The sequence below is a fragment of the Chinchilla lanigera genome, unplaced genomic scaffold (assembly GCF_000276665.1).
Source record: "Chinchilla lanigera isolate Chin_1 unplaced genomic scaffold, ChiLan1.0 scaffold00049, whole genome shotgun sequence".
In the NCBI taxonomy this organism is placed as follows: domain Eukaryota; kingdom Metazoa; phylum Chordata; class Mammalia; order Rodentia; family Chinchillidae; genus Chinchilla; species Chinchilla lanigera.
The window spans coordinates 3,814,083-3,824,526 of NW_004955450.1; the positions used below are offsets into that span (position 1 = coordinate 3,814,083).

Below are 10,444 nucleotides of genomic sequence, written 5' to 3' on the forward strand. Positions count from 1 at the left end.
TTTCAGTTTTTTTCCAGCCGGGAATCGAACTCACAACCTTGCACTTGCCAGGCAGACACTGTGGCGCTGAGCTAAATCCCCAGCCCCAGATTTCAGCCTTCTGCCCATGGCCACAGGAAGCCTGTGTAAGGTAGGAGACAAATGGCTTATTTTGTCACAGTGTCAGGAACAGGGTACAGTTTGGAGCCTTAGATTCTGCGGCTCAGGACCCTTCTGTGGCACCTCTGTGGCAGGCACTACCCAGTCCAAGTCTGTTGCCCCATGCCAACAGGAGCCCACTGAGGCCATGGCAGCTGGTGCTGGGGCCATAGCTAAAAGCAATGAGCTCTTTCTTCTCCATCTTTGAAAGCTGCCACCCTGGATGCCCCCAGAGCACAGGCTGAGTCCTGTGCAGTCTCCCCAGCCCTCCAGGGGAGCCAGAAACCTGAGTCCCCAGCTGGACAGGAGGAGGGGGTGGTGGCATCCCAGGGCGCTGGCTGCCTGAGTCCCAGCTGTGCCTACACTGTCCCTGGGCACTTGCAGACAAGCCTGCCCACGCCACCCAGGCTGGGGACAAAAGAACCTGAAGAATGAATCAATGGACCCAGAGCTACTACCATTCGAATACTTCCCACAGCGTCTGAGCCTCTCTCCTCCACCGCCCTCTCTCCCTCCCTTACCTCCCTGGGCTCCTTGCTCTGTCTCCTTGCTCCCTCTCCTCTTCCCTCCCTCCCCTTCTCTCCTTTTCTCTCTCTCCCACACAGCTGCCTCCAGAAGATGCTCTGCTCTCTTGAAGCACAGGAAGGCCACAGGGTCCCAATTTTGCTCTTCATTCTCTAATAGAGAAAAACCTCATGACAAAGACAGCCCCAGGGGTCCCCAAATCCCCACCCACAGCACTGTGACTTTCTCTCCAGCCTCTTACCTCTGACCCAAAGTTTCAGTGTAGCTGGAGTTTGTAGAGCTGCGAAGTCATCACCTGCCCCACTGCACCATAGGCACATGCACACACACACACACACACACACACACACACACATGCACACACATGCACACACATGCTCGCACACACCACACCCTGGATTCAGTCAGAGACTTAGCGATGGCTGGGGGAAGGGAGGTGGAGAGGTGGGTGCCTTGATGGCTGGATGGGTAGGAAGGCTGGGGTGAACAGAAAAACAGAGGGTGAATGGAAAGACATAGATCAGAGTTTAGCAAGGTCTGTGCATGGAGGTACCTGTGTAGTGGGTGCAAGCTGAGATGATGATAACCTCACACAATGGTTATGGTGCGCAAGTGCATGCAGGTAGACCAAGAGGCCACCGACCACTCATTGCGGGTGAATTTGGGTAGCTTCCACAGCCCAGGTGATCTGCGGACACTCTAGGGTCAACAGAGCTGGAGGATAGTGGCAATTCAGTGAAGAGTTAAAGGCCGCAGAAGGGTAAGCAATTGGCTCAGAGCAGGGCCGGCCAACTTCTACAAGGGGCCGGGTAGTACATAGTTCAGGCGTCCCCAGCAAAGAGTCGGTGGCAGAGACACCATCCTACAATTGCAGTGCAGAAGCAGCCAGAGATAGCATGTCACGAATGAATGTGGCTCTGTTCCATTAAATCTGAATTTCGCATAATTACCTCATGCCACAAAATATTAGTCTTCTTTTGCCTTTTCCCCCAATCATTTAAAGATGTAAAATCCATGCTTCAGTGGTAAGCTCACAGACCCCTGGGGTAGCGGGTACTTGAGGCCCATGTAGGCCTGCAGTGGGATGGATGAATAGATATCAGCCAGAAGATGGCAAGTCATACAACCAACCACCCTGCCCTGGCTCAGCCCTCTGACTCTACTTCGTCAAGGGCCTCTCGATTTTCTTCCCTCGTCACTTGCTCTTAGGCAGAGAAGACGGGCCCAGGAGTACGTGAGTATCTAGACCCCTTGAAAGTTTCAGTTCCTGTTGTAAATGACTAACCCAGTACTTTGATGATAATTTGACTTCCCAAGCAGCCTGCCTACTGGGAGAGATGCCGTTCTGCCAAGGCAAACATCCGCTCCCCTCAAGTGGCATTTCTTATTATAAATTAATAAATTGGCATCGGGGGTGTATATAAATATCAGTCCCTGTGAGATTGGTAAATGCGAGTCTGTCGCCAAGAAATGAATCTCCACATAGTGCCCAGCTTGCCAGACAAGACGCCTGTGCCTTGGAGGCTGGTGGTTCACCCCTGGGTACCCCAGGAGATGCCCCCAGGAGAGGCTACCTCAGCGCTCTTGCTACTGTGTGGAAGCCAGCTGACTCACTGGCTGGGGATGGATGGGAATGGATGGAGGGTGAATGAGGGAGGGATGGAGGGAGGCTGGTGGGTGGAAGGAGGGGTAGACGGGTGGATGCAACCAGCAGATCTGTGCCCACTGGAGTGACAGTCGGGAGGCAAGGCAGCCACTACACTGCAGCTCCGAGGCGCAGTGCCGGCTCCCTGCCCCCGTTCACCCTCTCTATCTCTCCTCTCACGACCTCATGTCCTTGAGTTTGACCTTCGCCAGCCTTACTCAGGCCCTCCCTGTCTCAGCTACTAATTAAAAGCCAATTCCTTTTTGTTGTGGGGGAGGAGAAGCCCCTGGGAGCCTCCCACAACTTCTCGGCGGCACACGTTTTATATGCACCAAAGCGCAAGAGGTTTTGCCACAAGTCTCTCTTGCACAAGCAAGGCCTACCCAGGAGAAATTTTGCTACAACTCTGACTCCCAAACTGGAGACCCAGCCTGCTCCCCAGCCTTCTCTCCTCTGTAATTCTTCACAACAGGGATGCCCCAAGTTTCCATCCCTGTCTTTGGTCTGCTACACTTTCTCAAATCTTCAGGTCCTTTCCTCCAGAAAGCCCTCCCTGATTGCTCCCAGCTGAGCCCAGTCTCCCACAGGAAGTCCCGGCCCTGCACCTGAGCTTGGTCCTGTCACACAGACATGAAGTGTGTGCCTGTGCGCACTGCAGGAGTGCTCTGAGACTTCTCCTCCGCTCTCTCCCCTTGTCACAGAATACAGAGGAGTCCCCATAGATGCCAAGCAGACTTGCTGGGGCTGATTGCTAGGTCTTAAGTGAGGACCCATTTAATTTTCTCAACGAAGCTTCTTTTCCCTGAATGTATGGAGGGAGCTCGGCGGGCCCAGGAGAGGAGGGGAAGAAACACTGCCCTGGCCATTATTATTTTCATTGTTCACATATCCCTGTGTGGCTTCCAATAGGCTCCAAAATGCCGAAGCCAGAAACTGACTCCCAGCTCTTTCAAACGTGATCTTCAGCCCGGGAGGGCTCGGTCTGCAGCATAAATTAGCGGAAGCCGGAGTGTAAAAATATGATTCTGTGAACAAACAAAAGCCTCCAGTCATGAGACAGGCAGCCGCAGCGGAGCTGTTCCCACTGCCGTCAGCACTGTCTCTAAGCAATTAAAAAGCAGAGAGAGAAGAGACCGAGGCCCCCAGTGGGTGAGGAGGGAGGAACAGCAGGCATGAACCCCGAGACCTGCTGCTGCCCCATGGGACCCTCAGTGGTGACGCAGGGCTGACCCCAGGAAGGAGGGCACTTGGACTGACCCCAGGATGCTGCCTTTGCTTCTTGGTCTCAGCTTCTCCTTCTTGAAAATGAGTATAATAGCTCCTGGTGATTTTCCCATACACTGTCATGAGGATCGGGCAAAATAAAAGGTGAGAAAGGGTTTGAGGAAAGGCAGAGGTGTGTGAGGGGTGGTTGCTGGGACTTGGGGCTAGTCAAGGGGCTGCCCCAAGAGTGTATCCCACCCTAGACCTCCTTTCTTGCTCCAGATCTCTACCTGTGCCCATTCTACAGATGGCAAAAGTGAGGCACATGGAGACTGGGTCTTGTCCACAGACACAAGAGCCAGTGTCACACCCTGATTGGAGTGCCAGTTGGCAAACAGGAACCAAATAACAAGTCAGCATGAGCCGTGGGGTGAGCTGGGGACAGAGGTGTTAGTGGCCTGGGCCTCCTTTGCCCTGCTGATCTTGACAGGGACCTGGCAGCTCAAGGTTGGCACCTGCCACACATTTTGGACTAACACCCTCCTCGGTAGTTCTTGGGCCTCTTAGGAGCAGGCCCCTTGCTAGAGACCCTGGGACAATGGAAAGTCATAATGCTTTACCCCAGTGGGCTCCCAGCATGGTGCTGGCGATAGACTCATGGACATCCTTGGGTCGATGGTGCCTCTTTTACCCAAAATGCCAGGTGAGGGCGTCTAGAGCCCCTGGGAGCAAAGGCCAGGCATGGAGCTTCTTCCGTGTGCCAGGCATTTGCTCCTAGACAAAACAGGCACCCAGCCCTCCTGGGCTGCACTAAACAGGGTAATGTGTAGGACCTTAGACTGTGTCAGTGGCCAAGGAAGAGGAAGCAGAAAGGCAGAGAGTCTGTTTTTGTTAAAAGGTGGCCTAATTTTGCATTCAAATGCCCTACATTAGGGAAACTGAGCAGCATTTCCCCAAGATAATCAAGGAAGGGAGAAGCCAAGATCTGAACCAGGATGTTGAATGAGGAGCGCTGCTCTGCACCACCAGGCAACACCATCTTGCAAACAACTGCAGCAGAGATAAATTGATCCGGAGTGGCTTCCAACAAGAAAGTGTGTAGTTTGAGCAGTTTGTTCATTCTGCGCAATCAGAAGGTCTTCTCGGAGGAGTTGGCAGCGGTCAAGGCGGGTTGGGGAGGTCTCTGCCGCTGCCATCAGAGGGTACCCTGGTGAAGGGCACTGTGTAGGCCTGGGCTGCCTCCTGGTCTCCTCTGGCTGCTGCCCACTGTCTGGAGGGCAGGCCACATTCTCTCAGCCAACCCTGCCTTCTGCAGCCTGCTTGGCTTGGAAACCAAGCAGGGATAGACAAGAAGTCCCTTCCCGTGCCAGTCAATGCCAGGCCCACAGCCAGCCTATGGCTGGAACCCTTCTGCCTGCCTGCAAGATGGCACAGGAGCTTCGGGCCCAAGTCCTGGCCCAGTAGAAAGACTCTGGGGGTAGAGGTTGGGGGGAGCCCTTTGGCTGAAAAAATGCAGAGCGAGGGAATTGATTTTTTTTTTTTCAGCCACACAGTCGTAAACATAAACTGGAAGACACATCTCTGCTTTTATGGGAGACAATCAAAAACACAATACGAGTTTATGGAGGGAATGTGTCTTTCCTGCGCAGGATATTTTCCCCCAAATGCTTGGCAACCTGAAAAACCACTTCATTCCAGAGATAAGTAATCAAGTAGAAGAGGAAGGGAGGGAGAGGGAGCCTGTGGCTTTATGAGCCAGCGGCCCTGCTAAGCCAGTGCTGAAAAGGGGGTGCTCTCCTCCGCGCTTTTCCCTGCCCTGAAGACCCAGGGCAGCCCAAGAGGGGCCCAGACATCTCTATGCCTGGTTCTGTGTTGGAGCTGAGGAGGATGGCAGCTGATCCTCACCTTTATAGGACCAGCCAGCAGGGAAGATAGGGGCTTAGGCCACTGATGCTGTCCCTTACAAAACGAAGTGGGACGGTGTGGACACCTTTTCTTTCCCTTCCGTGCACATCTTTCCTTTGCCCCTGGAATGGCCCCAGGGCACCCTGCCAGGCACCTACCACTGGATCACTGAGGCAGGGCCTCCCTGGAGAGCGGGGGGTGCCTAGCATTGGGCTGCTCAGAACTCCATGGCTAATCCCTGTAGCGGAAGGGACTTCTAGCCCAGCCAGGAGCAGACGGGGCTGTGCTATGTAAGCTCAGCTTCCACCTTGAGCACTGACTGCAGGCTTTGTGCTTTCTTCTGATACTACGGGCACCTACATGGCTGGCGGGGGGTGCAAGCCAGGAGGGAAGTGAGTGACCACCCACCCCCGGGGGAAATCCCCTGACAGGAGCCAGGGGATAAATTTCCCTTCCCGGGAGATCCAGAGAGTACAGCCTGCCCTCCAGCCAGGCTTCTCTGCTAGTGCCCCCTTGGGTCATGTTTCCTCCTTTCCTAACTCAGTCCCCAACTCCCCCCAGGCGCTTCTTGAAATGTTCTTCCCAGCACACCACCCACTCCCGTCCTGGCCTCAGGCTTTGCTAGCAAGGGGACCCACACTCAGGAGGCCTTACCTCATCCATGCTCTGCCATATGCAACGTCTCTGGCCTACCAGGCGCCTCTAGAACTGCTCAAGGCAGATGCTTTTGGGGGTGACATAGAGGACAGTAGGCTCCCTCCCCTCCCTTAGGAGCTGTCCTGCCTCCTCTCCAACTTGACCACTGATACAGCAAGGATTTGGAGCCTTGGGGCAGGGCTCAGCTCCACCACCACCACCACCACCACGGTAACCTCAACCCTCCTAGCTATCTTTTCTTTGTCTGATGGCACCCATGTTAAGGATCCATGTGATCTCAACAAGGTCACGTCTGGAGATACATGCTCCCAAAGGAAAAACACGAACCACTATTTGAATGAATTTTTTCTCCTGAACAGACTGCCAAGTCCCTGAAGGCGAGGGACTTCTTTATTTGTTCCTGTCTCCCCCACAGCACCAGCATGGAGCTGGGTACACAGGAGGCGCCCACTGAGAATTTCCTGGGTGCAGTGGGGCTGGGACTGGGCCCTGAGCTCCAAAAGAGGCTGGATGATGGGCCCTTCTCTGAGTGTCCCTGGGCCAGTTGGAGCCGGTCAGGCCCCATGCCACTGAGGAGACAAGTTGCCTTCCCATGCTGGGGACAGAAGGCAGGCAGGCCAGAACCCGGCAGCGGTGGCATTCGAGGAAGCAGCTACCCCTGCCCTCCTGAACACCCAGGATGGCCATGATGGGGGCTCTTTCATCAGCCCTGAGCTCTGTTTGAGTAAAGGGAAAAATTTGGCTTCCACTCCAAGGCAACTGCCTCCGACATCTGGCAGCTCAAAGTGAAGTGACTCATGCGGTCCTTAGATATGAGAAGTTGGGGGAGGAGGAAGAGAGGAGAAGAAAACCACACCAAGAGAGGGAGGGTAGCCTGGCCTCGCGGCCCAGGGAAAGAACTGGCAGGGAGCAAATGACAACATGTGGTCCCTCTCTGTGGTGTTCACCTGGCTTTGGGCTTGGTGACAGGACTCCTAAGGGACACAGGTTCCACCCAGTCCAGGCAGAACAAAAGGAGCCCCTCGGCCTCTTGGGCAGCAGTATTTCTCAAGTTTCCCCAGCAGGGTGGCCCCCAGGGCCCCGTCCCTGCTATCTCTCTCCAGACCTGGCTCTTGCGGAGCAGCAAGGGTGTCTGCAGGCAGAGGCCCAGCCAGGGCCCAGCCAGGCTCCACATGCCCAGAAGAAGGGGGTTTCCCAGGGATGTGTGTTCTGGCTTTGATCTGTCCCCTTCCTGAAAGCCCTTGGGCCCAGAACAGGGCCTGTGCATGGCGGCTGCACCATAAATCTCTGTTGAATGAACGAATCGGTGAATGAATGGATGGATGGCTAAATGCATGAATGAGTAAATGGGAGGCGGACTTGGGTTACTAAGCAGATCTTGCCTATGGGGTGTCCCCAACTCCCAGGAAATCCCATCCTTCCTAGATGCCCCACCTCTGCACCCCAGAACTCCCCCTGCCTCCCTCCAGCCTCTATCCCACCTGCCCTACAGCCCTGCAGCCCTGCAGCCCCAGCCAGCTCTCAGCAAGGCTGCCAGGCTTTTGTTGTGATGGCTGTCAGTTCTCAGGTAACAGCTCCCGTGGAGAACCAGCTGCCTTGGACAGAAAGTTTGCAAATGCATCTTGGGTGGGCAAAGGTGGGCAGGGAAAGAGTCAGAAAACAAGCACAGCTGTGTGGTCTCTCTAGCCTCTGGGAGCCCTACAGGACACGCACTAAGGCCACCAGACTGTCCCTTTCTGGCCCAGGCCACTCCATGGCTAGAAGAAAGACAGAGAGAAACTGCAGTCTAGAACAGACTCATACCTGACTCCCTGTGGGATGACCAGGCATCGGTGGGGCCCCTGTGTGTCTGCACAGCTGGGGACACAGGGCTGGGGGTCCCCAGGGCAGGAGTAAGGAAGGGCAGCCCATCTGTTTTCAGGAGTCCCAACTCAACCAGAGCAGCCTCAGCCCAGTCCCTGTCCCCAAGGCTGATGATGTCAAGGGGCCTAATTGTGTCTAATCGGGGTGACCACCTCCAGAACTCTCATGTCCCGGGAAATCCCTCAGTCCCAAGCAAACTGGTCACCTACCTCCATTTGTGCCCTGTGTCCATTCTGGCAGCCGGGCACAGCCTAGGCACGAATCCTAAGGCTTCCCCAGTTCCCTGTGCCACCTCTGTAGGGCCTGAGCCTTGCTGGGAACACCTCTGGTCTCCCATGAAGGTCCCCAAGGACATCCCACCCAAGAAAGCTCCCATGGGGCTACTACAGGGCTCCAACTGGCCAGGTGGAGTTTGGCATTGTCCTGCCAGGACCCTGTCCTGCCATAACAAGATGCTGACAAATCGCTTCTCCAGGTGTCTTCTCCAGGGCACAGGCTGAACTCCAGGCCCCTGGCCCCTGAGGGGAAAGGCCCAGGCCTAGGCCCAAAATCTAACCGCTGTGCCTTGCACCCTGCGTAATCAGCAGGCTGCCCTTTGGCCTCCCCTTTGCTGCCTCTGCGCAAGGCTCTGCAGCCGGCCTGCATCTCTAACTGGGTCACCTGTACCCCACCCCCACGACACCACCGGAGATAGCATTTCAGCTGCAATTAAGAATTTCAAGTTGCAATTAAAAATTAATTGGAAACTGTGGGTTGTTTATGTCCCCCGACCTCTGTCACGGTGGGTGAGGGGGAGCGAAGAAGGACAGGTTGGGAGGGGACTTTCAGGGTGGTTAACGCGGAAGAGGAGGCCTTCTAAACTGAGCTGACCGAGGGTGAATCGGAGCCCCTTCCTCCTCCTGGAAGCAAGAAGGATGGCGTCAACCAGCTGGCCTTCGATGTCTGAATTCCCTGAGAGCCCCAGAAGCTGGGGAGCCGGGAGTGGGAGAAGAGAAAGAGTGGAAGACCCCTGAGTAAGGAGCTGTGGCAGAGGGACATGAAGGTAAAGGTGAAGGTCGTGTCTAAGGTCACAGTTGCTTCCCTTCCCAAGTACACCACAGGCAGCAGCGTAGGTGAGGAAAGGGGACCAGGAAACTCACCCTCCCTGGAGCCCCACAGACATGCCCCTGGGGCAGAGGGGGGAGCCTGGGGACCTCTGGTGTCCTGACCTTGAAGTGGCCTCCATGGTCTCTGGGCCCAGGTCTTGGCATCCAGACCCCACAGGGAGCCGGGGCTGGCGTTCTGGGGAAAGAGACTCTGGACAGTACTATCATCTGAACCTCTGCCTCTAGGTGGCCCGTCCCCCTCTGTCTCTTCTCCAGGCTTGCTGCCCTCCAAGGGCCTTTCTGCATTTGTCTGAACTCACCATTTATGTCATCTAGCTTTCCTCTTCTAGCGCCCAAGATGGCTGCTTAACCTCCACCAATTATACCTATATTCTGGGCAAGAAACAGGAATAAGGAGAATAGTAAATAAAGTTTACATGTCATCTGCTTGTCTTCTACTTAGGGGTTATTTCCCACAAACCTTCCCTACAACATCTGCTTAAAAAGCTACCCTGCAGCATCACTTGTGAGACCTCTAGCTCCAAAGGAGCCTGAGAAACATAGTCTTTTTTTTCAAATCTTGAAACATGAATTCTTTTTTGGGGGGGAGGGGGGAATATATTTTAGCTGGGATTTTTGCAACAACAGAAGAAATCTGAGGTTCTACTACTAAGACGAAAGGGAGTGCATGGCTATAGGAAATGCAGTAAGTGAGCTCAGCCGCACCAGCAACCCCAACAAGCTGGATGAGCCTCAAGAGCTTGTATGTGGCTGCCTGGGTCAAGATGCCAGCGCTTCCTTGGGGAGAGGGGCTGCGTGCATTGTGGTCGCCCTGGGCCTCCACCTGTGGGTCCAGAGAGTAGGAGGCCAAAGGTCACCTGAGCAGAGCTGCTTCCGGACAGGAGACAGTTGGAGGAGGAGGGGAGGCCAGGAGAGGCCCAGGCTGAGCTGAGTGCTGAGCAGAGACATGGTGATTTTTTCTTGCATTTGCTGTTTCAAACCCCAGGTCTTCGAGAGCACTTCCAGCAGGCACTGGGCACTGTAGCTGCTGCCTCCTCCAACCCTCTCTTAATGAAACACCTTTGCCTGCCTCCGGCTCCCGCCAGGAGAGGCACAGGATGCTGCCAGGGGCCTGTGGTCCACCCTGCTGTTTCTATTAGGAAAGATACGTCTTCCGAGGACGTCCGCAGAGAAGCTGCTAATTAGGGAGAAAACAAACCATCTGCTTGCTCCCAGCTGACCCGGACACCCGAAAGAGGTTGCCCCAGGTGGGGACCCTCACTGGACAGACTCACTCTGAGCACCTAAGTTCTGTCAGGCGTGGCTGTGTGATGGGAAGATACAGCCCTGCCAACAAGTAGTCAGGAACGGACAGGTGTTAGAGCGGAGAAGGGATGGCAGAGATGGGCCACTGCAGGGGGAG

The 10,444-nt window shown here is 55.0% G+C and overlaps 1 long non-coding RNA gene across 1 annotated transcript; it reads right to left on the reverse strand.

The window, feature by feature from the left end:
• Positions 1 to 8,694: 8,694 nt before the first annotated feature.
• Positions 8,695 to 9,415, reverse strand: LOC106149582. The gene is made up of 3 exons (XR_001235854.1): positions 9,342 to 9,415; positions 9,145 to 9,217; positions 8,695 to 8,835 (listed from the first exon to the last, which is right to left on the reverse strand). It is a non-coding gene; the product is annotated as an uncharacterized LOC106149582 (long non-coding RNA).
• Positions 9,416 to 10,444: the final 1,029 nt, after the last annotated feature.